At 44.1% G+C, this 15,440-nt stretch overlaps 1 long non-coding RNA gene across 1 annotated transcript; it reads left to right on the top strand.

Annotated features, from left to right (window-relative positions):
* Window positions 1-13,237: 13,237 nt before the first annotated feature.
* On the top strand, window positions 13,238-13,682 carry LOC306981129. Its single transcript, XR_013794079.1, has 3 exons — window positions 13,238-13,322; window positions 13,397-13,473; window positions 13,559-13,682. It is a non-coding gene; the product is annotated as an uncharacterized lncRNA (long non-coding RNA).
* Window positions 13,683-15,440: the final 1,758 nt, after the last annotated feature.

The raw sequence follows: 15,440 nt of genomic DNA, 5'->3' as shown, positions 1-15,440 counted from the left end.
TTGGGATATAAACATTAAAAATATCGAGATATAAAGATATAAATTTTCATCAATAAAACTGCACTCTTTTGTGGTTTTCACCAAACCCATAGTTATATCGTATCGACATCGAAATAGGAAATTTTCTTCATGTCTTTTCTTCAGCCCTAGTTTGATGCCTTGAAAAAAGAATAAATAAAATTAAATGAATGCCCATGCCATCACAGTGCTCGACTGGCCAGTAATTAAGGCAAAGGGATTCCCTACAAAGTATTTAAGATTGACGTATCATTTTGAAAGTACCAGATTTTAATTTATTTGATTTTTTTTTTTTCCTGCAAAAATGTAAATGGGAGAGGAGTAAATGGTAATTTCTTGCAAGTGGCAAAATACCTGCCACTTGCCCGGTGGGCAACTACCTCAAAATGCTTAATGCAAAGCCCTGCCATGGAACTCTAAATCTTAAAAATGACAACAAAGCTTTGTCTGAAAAGTGCTTGATCTTAAAATATCACACAATAAACATAAAATAAAACCTATTTATGGTGAAAAATAAAGTTTTAAGTTTGAAAAATGTGGCAAAAAAATGCAAATAAATGTACTGACGATAAATATTGAGTTAAAACATGTATTGTTTATGTGCAATTTATTGAACGATGAGTCGATATAGGAACAATCGTGACAGCACTAGTTGTAAAGCTGCTGATGTTAGAATCAACATGAGCAAGTCTCTCTGTAATGACATGTAGTTCCACTGAATGTCCACTAGTTGGAGACACATGTTTCTTTGAACAGCATATCAGGGGAGAGCGCGAACGCAGTCCCCCACTACCACAAATTATGCAGTCGAGATTCCCACATTTGGGGAATTCGCAGAGGACCTGTCACTGAGCGTGCATTCAGTGTAGACTCTAGACAGCCTGACACTCCCATTGGCTCAGCGTCTACACATTGTTCAAAGCCTCCTCATTGGCTGAGGACGCACGTGTAGACTGTCTGTGGATTGGCCAGCGGAGCGCGCAAGTGTTCAACTCCTCCCGATTGGCCCAGCGCGCCCTATACGGGCGGAGCTATGCAGTTTTCAAAACACAAGATGGCGGACCCGCTGTGCGGAGCGGAGTAACAATTATATGTGCAATAAAACAGTATAATATAAAGAACACGGTATCGACACACCCGAGGTATACTATTGTATGTATTGTACGAAACCTGCTGTTTGTTTTGCATACTTGTTTTACACCGTATCGCCGCTGTTAGTGCCAGGGCCAATAGAGCTGCTGTTACTACGGTGTAACTACGGCGTTCTAGCCGACTCCACTGCAGTAGCCGCGGGTGTAAATAAACCGCAGCGTGCGAGTAAAAGTATTTTTAAGATTTAAATGTGCTAGATTTTTCATCAAACCAGGTAAAAAAAATAAGCAATGACATAAAAAGGTGACAACAACACAAGGGAGTTCTGTAAGTCTTTGCTTTTAAATGAGGCTACACTGGCCTATTAGGTGGTAACCTTTTCGATTTGGGTAAAGCTGATACGGAGATCAGAGAGAATCAATTCAAATGTATTTATATAGTGCATTTAAAAACAACTGTTGATGACCAAAGTTCTTCACAAAAGGTCTAGTACAAAAATATGAAACAATAAACAATATACAGACAGCAAAGCACACACAGCTAAAAAAAAGTACCTATAATTGACTTTTTACTCTGTTACTTTCCACCACTGTCAGGCCCCCCATGTGCTGTAACAGATTCCCTTCTTCTGACTACAGTACACTGACAATACATTTATATATCTATCATAAGTCTACATGCATTAGATAGATGTGTGAGGTGTGTTCCTTATCATTTAACTACAAATAAATAATCTGTCATTTTAAGCACTCCAAAACATGAAAAAGAAGCTACAGTAAAGTGTTTGGCCTGAGGGATAAAGCATTATGATAAGGTGAAACAATAACACACTGGTGAATCATGGAGGTGCTTCTCCACATAGAGAAATGGATCCCCTCATGCCTGTGCTATCGGTTACGGACCCCAGCCTTCCCAAAGACCGGCAGGACTGCCTCCTTAGGGCCACAAAGGAGGCCAGGTCATTCCAGGCCAAGCCCATGCGGACCAGTGAGGACACAGCTCTTCGAAATGTGCACACAGCTCCTAATGAAGGTAACACTGATGATGTTGATTACCTTAAACTGGAGCTACAACTATTTTCTTAATTGTGTTATCAGCCAAACGAAGATGCCTCTTGGTTGTGCCGCAGCCTACAGAGGTGCAGTGGATGGGCCAACTCATTATAACTTTTGGCAAATACAATGGCAAAACATTTAAATGGCTGGTGGAAAATGATGTGGGATACATCAAATTGTGAGTAGTTCTCAAGCACGTCATTGTCAAATTAGATTAATTTCTGATAAATGTATACATGTATTTTTCTATAGCATTCTTGATCGGCATTTAAAGGAGACCCAAAACCCAAATGCCAAGAACATTAATGAGGACTGGGTTAAAGAACATCTGTTCAAGTATGCCCAGATGTTCCCAGCAGTCTCCTGTCATCTGGAGGTCAATGTGGATCGGGCCATATATGGACAGGGACGCTTTAGGTCTTTTACCTTTCTGGAGATGTGGCGGTGGTATGACCTGCATAAGACTCTACAGGCAGACCCCCAGGCCGGGAGTGCTCATGAGCACAAGATGGCTCAAGAGGCTTATAATTCAGTAAAGCAGTGGATTATGATGAAAGAGGATGACATCCAGTCGAAGGCCCTCAAGCGCTTCAGGCTGTATATGTTACAGAAAGAGGTGAGTCGAGATGCAGTCTCCATATCTACATCCAATGATCTGAAAACTGACATGGGATGACGTTTTTCAGGAGTCTCAACACAAACCTCGTTCCTCCACATCTCCTGCCTCCACCCTCACATCCCCAGCCTCCAGACGTAAAGCACCAACCCCTACAGCACTCCCCTCCAGCATCACAGCGCCTGCCTCCACACTCACATCTCCTGTCTCCAAACTTCCAGCACCCACCCCTACAGCATTCACCTCCAGCATCACAGCGCCTGCCTCCAGCATCACAGCACCTGCCTCCAGCATCACAGTGCCTTCCTCCACCCTCACATCTCCTGTCTCCAAACTTCAAGCACCCACCTCTACAGCATTCACCTCCAGCATCACAGCGCCTGCCTCCAGCATCACAGCACCTGCCTCCAGCATCACAGTGCCTTCCTCCACCCACACATCTCCTGTCTCCACACTTCCAGCAGCCACCTCCAGCATCACAGCTCCAACTGACATTTTTGCATCGAGCTCAGTGGAATTACTCGACACTAGTTTGGAGGATGATCATGCATTGCTTGCTGCTTTGCTTACTTTTGAAAAAGGTACTCCTATGATTACAATAGTTTTCAAAGTTTTCACACATTTGCCATCTCAATTCAAAAAAGGCCTACGCTTATAAGAGTAAGGACTCAAAAAATGTCTAAATTATAGTTACACAAAGACCCATCACAGTTTCATCACCTTTGAGTTACAGGATGCTAAAGTTAATGTCAGCATGACATATTCCACTACATTTATTATATATACAGTAGATATATGGAAATAAACATAGCTTTATGTTCCTAATTTTCAGGAGACACCATGGGAGACAGCAGGCGGCCTGAAGAGAAGGGCCGTCATTCTCTTAAGACCACTCCCACTGCTGCTCCATTGACTGTGAGTTTGTTCACTGTGTTGATTTCTGTTACTGCCTTTACATTACACTGATTGCTTTCTGTCACTGCATTTGGGTTCAACCAGTCACATGACATTGCTTCTGATGTGCCAATGGGGCCAGATGTGACACCATCTCGGATCACTGCAACTACAGTGCCAAAATCTGCTCAAGCAAAGGTATGCGAAAATAACTTGCATATTACACTGATTGATTGTCAGTGTAACGGCTGCCATTAAATAAATAAATCATTTTGTGTTGAAAGCTGACAATAGAGGGCTGGCACAAAGGCTGGGAAGCAGACCAGAATGGACTCCCCAAAGCCGACATCAAATGGCTCAAGGAGGAGGAGGGAGAGCATTCCCTTTTTCAACAGGCTACCCAGTATCTGGACAAACTTGGAAACAAGAGGTGGAGGAAAGTCCTGAAAGAAGACAGGATGTGGTTCTACCCTCCTGACTTACCGGGAGTGGTGGGGGGAAAGGTTCCCTCAGTGGACTCTTTTTTCCGGAGCCCTGTTTTTTTTTGGAGGCCAGTGGGAGTCTGGCGTTACAGCGTCCGCTGCCCCAGGCCTGCATGTCCTGCCAAAGACAAAAAAGATGTTTTTCTTTACCGGTGCGGCTACTCCCACACTGTGCGGCAGGTTTGTGCTCTGTCGGGTTGGTACTCACTGCTGACTGAGGTCCTGGCCTGTAACGCCTGCACAAAAGCCGCCAAAGAGTCAACAGACCACTCCATTGGACGCTTCTTGGCATGGGACATGGGCATCATGAAGCAGCTGAGTCCAGCCCACAGAGCGGTCTTCCCTGCTGTCCTGACATATCGGTAAGTGTGTTAGTACATTTATTTTTTTGTACGATTATTGTCATGTTAAATATGACAGTACCATTTCATTTTGTATCTTTTTGATAGATCAGTGAGAACTTTCAGATTTAATCCTTGTGTAATTACAGGCGTGGTGTTGACAAGCAGGTCATCCGTCTGCTGAGGGACCGGACTGAAGGCAACCACATGCATAAAGTGTGGAGACAGGTGCAGGAGAGCCACTGTGAGGAGTACCTCCGGAGGTTGGACCTATACACCACCCTCCTGTGCCAGTTCAGGGAACCTGGAAAAATAACAAGTGAGTCAGGTTATGTTGAATAATTATCATTTACATACAAATTACACTATCCAGAGCAATCTCTCAAAATATATCTGTTGTCAGACATCTTCACTCCGCAGTTTGAGCCAGCCCCACCCAGGAGAGAGCTGCCTACACCCTATCTTCTGAGGAAGGCCTTCCTCATTGCAGAGGCTGACAATATTGAGGACTACCGCACCCAAATAATGTCCACATTTGGGAAAGTCCTCAAATACGATTCAACTAAAAAGGTCAAAAGCCCTTCAGATAAGCAATTAATTATTTGTTTATTTATATTAGAATCGCAGGTAAATTACAACATTGTTTATTACATTTTTAAAACAGATCTGCAAGAAGCTCTCAGGTGAGGGCAGAGGCACTGCAGAGTGGTGTACCAACGTGGGCAACGAACTCGGTCAGATCCTGATTTCTGTGCTGACCTGTGAAGAGTCCCTGGACGCATTGCGACCTATGGCCAAGGGCCTCATGGAGCGCTACACAAGAGCTGGAGAGCCACCGCCAGAGCTCATGTATGTCGATCGTGGCTGCTGTCGTGTACAAGGAGCATCTTCCTTGGAGCAGCTCTTTGATGAATGGGTCCAGAGCGGAATGCTGATCCGCCTAGACATCTTCCACTGGATCCACCGCTTCGATGCTGCTCTCAGAACGGATCACCATCCAAAATATGCCCTCTTCAAGTCTGCCCTTTCTGCTGCCGTCTTTGCCTACAGCAAAGATGACGTTGAGCTGCTTGTGCAGGCAACACGCGCAGGGCACTCCACTCACTACAGCTCTCTCACGGACACTGAGGTTTTGGAAAGATTCATATCCAAGAAACAGCTCAGTAGTCACGTGAGAAGAGTAACACTTGGCGAGCAGGAGACTTTTGCGCGTGTGCAGCACGTGATCGACACCCTGAAGGGGCCTGCTGGGATGGATGAGAACAGGATCCATTTATTCAAGGATCCTGGAGCCATCGACCGTGTCTGGGAGAACCAGCAGAAGCACCTGGCATGCATCCAAGATCCACCACTGAGGAACATGTACACCATTACAAAATACATCACACGTAATGGTGTGCGCCTTCCAAAGTACACCACTGTAAGGGGAAGCAACAGCTTGGAAAACTTTCACCTGTTTCTACCCGGCATGATTCCAGGCCCTCATTGCGCCGCTGTCCCCTTCCAGATTTATTTCTTAGCTGGCATTGCCCGGTGGAATGCGGACAGAGCGTCAGCCAGTGTAAAAGGCCAAAAGGGCAGAAGATACCTAGTGTATGACCCTGCACTAATACACCGGCTGAACCAGAGGAGCCAGGAGCTGTTCGGGGTGGTGGAGGAGAAAAATTTCAGGCCACCAGCACCAGCTGGTGACGAGCTCATTGGTCTGGAGTACCTCTTTTTTCAGTCCTCTCAGACATTCAGTGCTCCAGACCACTACACACAAACCAGAGAGGAACTAACCACAGCTGAAGATGGGGAGGAGGTCAGTGCCCACTTAGACTCCTTGGATGATGAGGAGGAGGAGGATGCGCAGGACTTTGAGGATGCTGGCTATAGATCGGACAATGAGAGTGTGACTTCCCTCCAAAACGTCCTCCTGACTGATCAGACTGTGGCTACGGAGCTTGATCCCTGTGCGGAGGACGTGTGTGGTCCCAATCACCTCCCCGGGTACCAGCATGTGGAGGAGCTCTGCAGCATTCTGGTGGAGGTTGCCTTGGAGGAGGGAAAGCTTGCCATATGTGATGAGACGAGGCAGCGTATCATCAGTGCCTGGAACAAACTTGAACTCCACGACCGCAACATCCAGCAGTTTGACAGCTTGTACTCTGCACGCTGGGGGAATGTTCTGTTTGGTCGAACCAGTGGAGATCCTGCTGAGGCATCCTTGGTGCAAAAGCTCAAGTTCACCAAACGATTCGCTGCTGCCCACCTCCTAGACTCCCGGAAAAACAGACTGATGTACTGTTTAATTAAACTGCTGTGGTTACACCCTGGCTGTGGAGGCAAGTCGTCACAAAAGCACCACATTACCAGAGCATACCAGCTTGCACAGCACAAGGTTACCGTGGATGACCCACAGCTGTCGAAATTGGCAATACCACTATTAAAAATTAACTCTAAATGCATTGCTGAGTTCATCAGGAGGCAAGAGGCCCTCTCAGCACGGAATGCTACGGATCAGGGATTTGATATTCTCCGTCGTCACCAAAGCCTTTCTGCTGCCAGCCAGCCTACAGCCCCGGAGCTCCCTGACGAGCAACCCCACACCGCACGTCCACAGGTTCAGTATGAACTCCCTCGGTCTTTGGCAGGAACGAGAAAGATTAAGCAGAGGCACCCCAAGCAGCTAGAGGTAGCAGGTTCTCGATACATTTTACCTGCAGTTTCAGCTCCCCCGCAGCCGCCGGCCACTTCCACTCTGTCCGCACTTTCAGTTGTCCCACAGCCCTTGTCTGATCCTGGCCCGAGCCTTGTTCAGGTCAGCACAGCCGCACCCATGCCATCCATCGCTCCGTCACAGCATCCACCCATGTCACGGTCCACTTTCTATAAGAGAAAGAGAGAGGCACACCACAGTGACACAGAAACGATGCATGTCGTCAACATCCACTTGTGTTCCCTGTGTGGTCAAAACACACAAGGCCACAAGAAGTACAGGAGGAAGACTTACTGCCATGTTAAAAAAGCCTCCTCGTCAAAGGACCTGGTGGGTCAAACATTTGACTCGTACACAGACTTCATTATCGCTGTGGACAAACTTTTTACCTCCAAAATCCCTGCACCCAATAAGTAACTGTTGTTACTTATTTTTACAGCATCATAAGCTCTTTTCTTTCACTTTTGTGCAATTGTTTAGTCATTGTTTATTCATAATTTTTTATTGTTTTTACTGTTGTTCATCAGTTATTGTGTGTATTAAACATCGTTGACAAACCCTTCAAGTTATTTGAACTTTGCCATAATTTGTATCTTCTCTTTTATAATAAGGCCAGAGCTATAACAAACACACCACATCAGCTGGCCTGTGTTTATACTCATCAGCTGGCTCTGTTTACTATTCCAGGGGGTGGATCCCTAAGGGGTGGGTGTTTCCTATTCTAAAAGGGGCAGCCTATCTGCACATCTTCAGCACCTGTCCAAATGCACTCTGCACGTTCTGATCGCCATTCGCAGGGGTCAGCACAACCGGAGTGCAATGGCTGAGCCTCGCCCTGGGTGAACCACCTTCTTGATCATGGTATCTCCCCTGCCAGGTAAGTATGAGTTGTACAGGCGCTGACAGAGCGGGACATGAGGAGACATGCTGTCCTCAGTCAGAGTGTCCCCACACAGACACTTAGAAAAGTGTTTGATCTGAACTTAAACCGAGCAGAGACAGAACTAATCCAAGAGTTCAGAGAAGAGTGTAGAGCTGTTTAAGCACAGACCTGAGCTCAGCTAACTTTACTCCATTCATTCATCCATTCATTCATTCATAGAGCAGACAAAGACAGGAAGTCCGTCCCCCAGCTGTGTCCCCCTGGAAACAACTGGAGGAACGTTGCTTTGTCCTACATAGGGCTGGGTACTGTTAAACCAGACTAATAAAGTTTAGGTACTACTGGCCAAAGCAAAACAGAATCTTAGAAACACTTTTGAAATAAAAAACTCATTTACGATTAATTTTCGATTGTTCTCCTCCATTCAAAACAAAATAACATCTGACTCTAAATATATTTTTAAAATATATAAACAGACAAACCTTGAAAAATAGTAAAGGCGTTCAGTGTAAAAAAACTGAAAAGTCACTGCGTTTTTTAACAACATTTTTTAAACATCCAATTATTAATAAATAAAAATCTATTTTTCTGAAAATACAAAATCGATTTTTTTTTTGCCCAGCCCTACTCCTGATATCAAAAAGTAGGCACAAATATATCTTTACAGACCTCCTTCTGATGCCGTTGGTTAAAGGCGTTAAAGGAAGTCTCTGGTTGATATTTTTTTTGTAATTCATGCAGTTCTTATGTTTGAAGAGTTTCGTGGTGCTAGGCTGTATATATTTCTATGTGCTAGGCTAATGCAAGGCTAGCGCATTTCTATGATGTCAGCTAGCCTGTATTAAAAACAGTTGACCCGCTCCACAGAGCACCTGAGGCCAATCACTTATAACACCAGACTAACCATAGAAATGCGCTAGCCTTGCATTAGCCTAGCACCACCAAACTCTTCAAACATAAGAACTGCATGAATTACAAAAAAAATATCTCCAGGTACCAGCAACACTCTGGATAACTAGGAAATGAGGCCCTATGTCAAAAATCCTGAAATATCCCTTTTCCCAATCGAAAAAGCAAGTTATCGTATTGATATTAGGATATGAACATTAAACATATCGAGATATAAAGATATAGATTTTCATCAATAAAACTGCACTCTTTTGTGGTTTTCACCAAACCCATAGTTATATCGTATCGACATCGAAATAGGAAATTTTCTTCATGTCGTTAAGCCCTAGTTTGATGCCCATGCCATCACAGTGCTCGACTGGCCAGACAACTCGCCGGACCAAAACCCCATTGAGAATCTATGTGGTTTTATCAAGAGGAGCATGAGGGACACCAGACCCAAAAACAAAGAAGAGCTGACAGCAGCATTAAGGAAGTCTGGGCTTCCATAACTCCCAATGCCACGGGCTGATGCCTCAGTGCCACGGGCTGATGCCTCAGTGCCACGGGCTGATGCCTCAGTGCCACGGGCTGATGCCTCAGTGCCACGGGCTGATGCCTCAGTGCCACGGGCTGAGGCCTCAGTGCCACGGGCTGATGCCTCAGTGCCACGGGCTGAGGCCTCAGTGCCACGGGCTGAGGCCTCAGTGCCACGGGCTGAGGCCTCAGTGCCACGGGCTGAGGCCTCAGTGCCACGGGCTGAGGCCTCAGTGCCACGGCCTGAGGCCTCAGTGCCACGGCATCGAGGCAGTAATTAAGGCAAAGGGATTCCCTACAAAGTATTTAAGATTGACGTATCATTTTGAAAGTACCAGATTTTAATTTATTTGATTTTTTTTTTTCCTGCAAAAATGTAAATGGGAGAGGAGTAAATGGTGATTTCTTGCAAGTGGCAAAATACCTGCCACTTGCCCGGTGGGCAACTACCTCAAAATGCTTAATGCAAAGCCCTGCCATGGAACTCTAAATCTTAAAAATGACAACAAAGCTTTGTTTGAAAAGTGCTTGATCTTAAAATATCACACAATAAACATAAAATAAAACCTACTTATGGTGAAAAATAAAGTTTTAAGTTTGAAAAATGTGGCAAATAAATGTACTGACGATAAATATTGAGTTAAAACATGTATTGTTTATGTGCAATTTATTGAACGATGTGACAGCACTAGTTGTAAAGCTGCTGATGTTAGAATCAACATGAGCAAGTCTCTCTGTAGTGACATGTAGTTCCACTGAATGTCCACTAGTTGGAGACACATGTTTTCTTTGAACAGCATATCAGGGGAGAGCGCGAACGCAGTCCCCCACTACCAGAAATTATGCAGTCGAGATTCCCACATTTGGGGAATTCGCAGGGGTCAGCACAACCGGAGTGCAATGGCTGAGCCTCGCCCTGGGTGAACCACCTTCTTGATCATGGTATCTCCCCTGCCAGGTAAGTATGAGTTGTACAGGCGCTGACAGAGCGGGACATGAGGAGACATGCTGTCCTCAGTCAGAGTGTCCCCACACAGACACTTAGAAAAGTGTTTGATCTGAACTTAAACCGAGCAGAGACAGAACTGATCCGAGAGTTCAGAGAAGAGTGTAGAGCTGTTTAAGCACAGACCTGAGCTCAGCTAACTTTACTCCATTCATTCATCCATTCATTCATTCATAGAGCAGACAAAGACAGGAAGTCCGTCCCCCAGCTGTGTCCCCCTGGAAACAACTGGAGGAACGTTGCTTTGTCCTACATAGGGCTGGGTACTGTTCAACCAGACTAATAAAGTTTAGGTACTACTGGCCAAAGCAAAACAGAATCTTAGAAACACTTTTGAAATAAAAAACTCATTTACGATTAATTTTCGATTGTTCTCCTCCATTCAAAACAAAATAAAGTCTGACTCTAAATATATTTTTAAAATATATAAAACGACAAACCTTGAAAAATAGTAAAAGCGTTTTTTAACAATGATTTTTAAACATCCCAATTATTAATAAATAAATAAAAATATTTTTCTGAAAATACGAAATCGATTTGACTTACCAACTCCACTTTTAAATCAATTTTTTTTTTTTTTCAGATTTTTTTTGCCCAGCCCTACTCCTGATATCAAAAGAATAAAAGTACGCACAAATGTATCTTCACAGACCTCCTTCTGATGCCGTTGGTTAAAGGCGTTAAAGGAAGTCTCTGGTTGTTTCAGCTCAAATTAAATCATACAAATATAAAAGAAATGGTCTTTTATAAATTAACATCACTGTTGTGTTTTAGTATTGTTCAGGTATCGTAAACCAAGTATCATTAAAGTATCGGTATCCAATACAGTGTAACAGTACTGAGCCCTCGTCCTACAGCCGTCAAACAAATATTCAATATTCATGTGTTCCACTGAAAGCAGGATAAATAAAGATGTCCTGAGATGTCCTTCTATTGAGAGTGCATTCGAGGTGTAGACTCGAGACAGAAAACAATGTTCCAATGTTCATCAAGCCCGGATTGGCCGAAGGCCCAGTCTACACGGGCCTCTCATTGGCCTAAACTAAGTGTAGACTAGTCTTTAAAGAACAACTAACCCCAAAATCAACTTTTTTGTCTAGCTAAGTTGTATAAATGGGTATCTTATAGTGTTGTCTACATGTATCTGTCACTATTTTAACAATTTAGTGCATATTTGTTGAAATCCTGTCTTTGTGTCCCAAACCGTCTGTGTGGCGCCATCTGCACCTTATCGAGTGCATTACATGCTTTACTGTTGGTCTCCTTCGTGATTAGCTCTGAGCGGGGCGCTTACGTCAGCAGGAGGCTGCCGACGTCAGCGGCCTCTCTTCTGTGGAGTATAAAAGCAGCCCACTCCGCGCACGCCCCCGTAGCGAGTTGGAGTTTGGAATAGCGAGTGTCTTTATATCGATTTTCAGGTTTGCGATTTATTAGCGTAGCTTTTAGTTAGATTTATTACATAGCTTTTAGTTAGATTTATTAGCGTAGCTTTTAGTTAGATTTATTAGCTTGTCGTAGTTTAGATAGTTATTAGATTTAGTTGTAGTTTAGTCTTAGTGAGAGATTAGTAGCATTTAGCATAAGAATTAGCTAGGTTAGCTGTATTTAGTGTTCTGTATTGTGTAATATTAGGTGTAGTGTTGTAGTCTTGTTTGTTAGGATGGGGAGAAAGTGTAGTGTTGTAGGTTGTCATAGTTCTGTAGGTTTACATAACTTTCCTCAGGACTTAGAAATTAGGCGCCAGTGGCTGCGCGCAATTGGCCAGGGGGAAAACTGCGAACTCCCGCCTCGTGCTGGAGTTTGCAACCAACATTTTACTTGCGATTCCTTCGCCAACTCCTTGGAGTTTGAGCTGGGCTACAGTAAGGTTCTTCGTTTGAAGAATGAGGCAGTCCCCACCCTTGCTCTTCCACGACTGAGCCCACCGACACTGCTGCCCCGCCAGCAGGACGATTTCAGGCGCCAATCTGAGGTGAGTGAGAATAATAACAACCTAAAACTGCTACTAATGTCATGTAAGTAGAATTTCGATAGTGCACGTTGAAATAGATTGTAGTAGTGTCTCAAACAATGCGGGATCTGGCGTGTAAATAAACTATGCACTGGGTGAGGCTTGTGGCTGCGTGTGCTCCAAGCGGTGCGCCCCGCACTCGTTCACTTGACTTGGGCAGAGAAACAGCAGTCTGCATCCATCAGCTGCCTGGCAACTCTCTAACCCCGCTCAAACAGAGAGCTATGAACCGCATGAGACGGTGAGAAATATCCTTTATTTTATATAGCATTCCCACTGAAGTCCCTCCACACAAGGACAAAAAATATATTGTTCATGAGGACCAACTGCTGGAGCTGTTCAGGCGATGTCCTGTCTGCACTGGTCGTTGTGCAGTGGACACCATCACCATCGGCACACTGCTTCGGGTCACTCAACAGTGTCCTCGCTGTGAGTTCTCCAGTCAGTGGTCCAGTCAGCCCATGGTGAACAACGTCCCAGCTGGAAACCTACAGCTCTGTGCTGCTGTGCTGTTCACCGGCTCATCCTTTAGCCAGATTTCAAAGGTACAGCACAAATTATTTTGTTTGGATTTTGTTTCCATCTATTATCAGTTGATAACCTATTTTTTCCTTTTATAGTTCTTGGGGGCCTTCAATATTCAGGGACTGTCGGAGCAGTGCTTCTACAGGCACCAGGCAAAGCTCCTCATCCCTACGGTCAACTGGCAGTGGAAGCTGGAGCAGGAGGACCTCATCAGGGAGGCTCTTGAAAGCGGCTCTGTGTCACTGGGTGGGGACATGCGGGCAGATTCACCTGGTAAATACATTTCATTAACATTTATCAGAAGTATTAATTAAAAGTAAGCTAACGTACAACTTGCATTCGTGTAGGACATTCGGCCAAATATGGCAGTTACACGATGATGAATCTCAGTAATAACAAAGTCATTGACATCCAACTAGTCCAGGTAATGGAATTCAAGGAATGTTTCAATATGTAATTTGGGATCACTCTGTGCATTTCAGCACCTAATTTATTTTTTGTCTTATTAGAGCAATGAGGTTGGAAACAGCGTGCGCATGGAGAAGGAGGGCTTTGTGCGGAGTCTGACCATGCTGGAAGAGAGGGGTGTCAATGTGGAGGCCATTGTGACGGACCGACACACCGGCGTGCAAAAGTTTTTAAGGGAGGAAAAGAAGGAAATCAGGCACTACTTTGACCCATGGCACATGGGAAAGGGTATGCATTTGGGGAATGCTGTGTAATATTATGGTTATTCTGCATTTAGTAAATATGTATTTTAAACTCTAGGAATTGGGAAAAAAATTGATGAGCTCGCAAAGAGAAAGAGCACCCAGGACGCTGGCCAGTGGAGAAAAAGCGTGGTAAATCATCTCTATTGGACAGCTTCGACTTCCACCTCGGGACAAGAGGCTGTCGCTAAGTGGACGTCTGTGGCCAACCACATGCAGAATGTGCACACGCACGACAATGCCCTGTTCCCTCGGTGCCTACACGGGCCTCTGGTTGGGGAAGGGTCAAGAGTGTGGCTCAAACCAAGTAAGTTTTGCATTTGTTATCAGTAATACTGGCCCTCTACTCATTGTATTTTATGTACATTTCAAAAATGTAAGGTTGGCATTGTCATTCGAAACAAAAATTGCTTTACAATTATGTCATGGTAATTTACTCTGTAGGCACAGCAGCATGTGAGAGGCTCAGTGACATTGTGTTGGCTCCACGCTTTGTGAAGGATGTGGAGAAAATCAGCCCGGTGTACCACACGTCAACCCTTGAGGCCTTCCACAGCCTGATAATTAGGTTCTCCCCCAAAAGTGCAGGCTTCTCCTTCAGAGGAATGTTAGCTAGGTAATACATTACATTATACATATATATATACAATACATTAAAAAAAAAAAATGTTGTGTGAATCTGTACCTAAAAATGTTGTAGGTTGCAAATTGCTGCCCTGCACTACAATGAAAATGCTACAAGGTCACATGCTACAACACTTGAAGGTGTACTGCGGTATGCGATAGTGTACCCAAAGTACAAACGTGGCGACTACACCGTGCGAGCCTTGAAGACCAGAGCTACCTCAGGTATGTCACATTAAAAACAACACAACCAATGCTTTTACAAAGACAAATGTTTTGTGCTTTGTTTACAGTCTACATTGACCAACTAATGGCCCTGCTGTTTGAAAGTGTGGTTGAGGATCCTCTCCCATACCAGGAGCACACAGACAAAGTACCTGTGCCTGAACCACTCTGTGCCCAGTATGAGAGGCCAGACAAGCAGGAGGCTGTGAGCAGGCACAGGTCCAGATTTTTCAAGAGGACATAAGGTGAGCATGTTAAGTTTTGGCTTGATTATTTTGTGTGGCAAATATAATACGTAGATTACATAGCTAGTTTATAATGCTAGACTATAGTGCTAGTTTAGCAAATGTAGAATAAGTAAGGATTAAACAACAAGAAGCTGTGTATTACACAGGTTTAATGCACAACGCAGAGTCAGTTTTTTCAGATGATTTACTGTACATGAGCTACTGCTACTTGGTTAATTTAAGCCATCCTGTAGCTCAACTGTGGATGCAAGAATTCAGCTTTACTGCTATGTTTTTAATGCCTTTTCCCCTCAAAACTGTAATTGTATCAATCTAAAAGGCGTATCAAAGTTTGATGGATGATCGAGCCACATTTAAAAATTCAGTTCAGTGTGTTCTAGTTCTGATTCTATAAATTAAGTATTAAACAGTCAAGTTCGATCTTGTATGGCAAGTATTAATTTAAATTGTATTTGTTCAATTTGTTTATTGCACACATCTAGGTAGACTAAGTGAATAGAGTACCACATGCAGCTTGATCCTCAAATGAAATATAAACTGTCATTATTGATTGATTGATATTGTCGTAGTAAGATTAACAAAAG

The sequence above is a fragment of the Gobius niger genome (assembly GCF_951799975.1).
Source record: "Gobius niger genome assembly, chromosome: 21".
Taxonomy (NCBI): Eukaryota; Metazoa; Chordata; class Actinopteri; order Gobiiformes; family Gobiidae; genus Gobius; species Gobius niger.
Note: the sequence above shows the minus strand (reverse complement) of the source record. Positions and strands in the feature narration are given on the sequence as shown.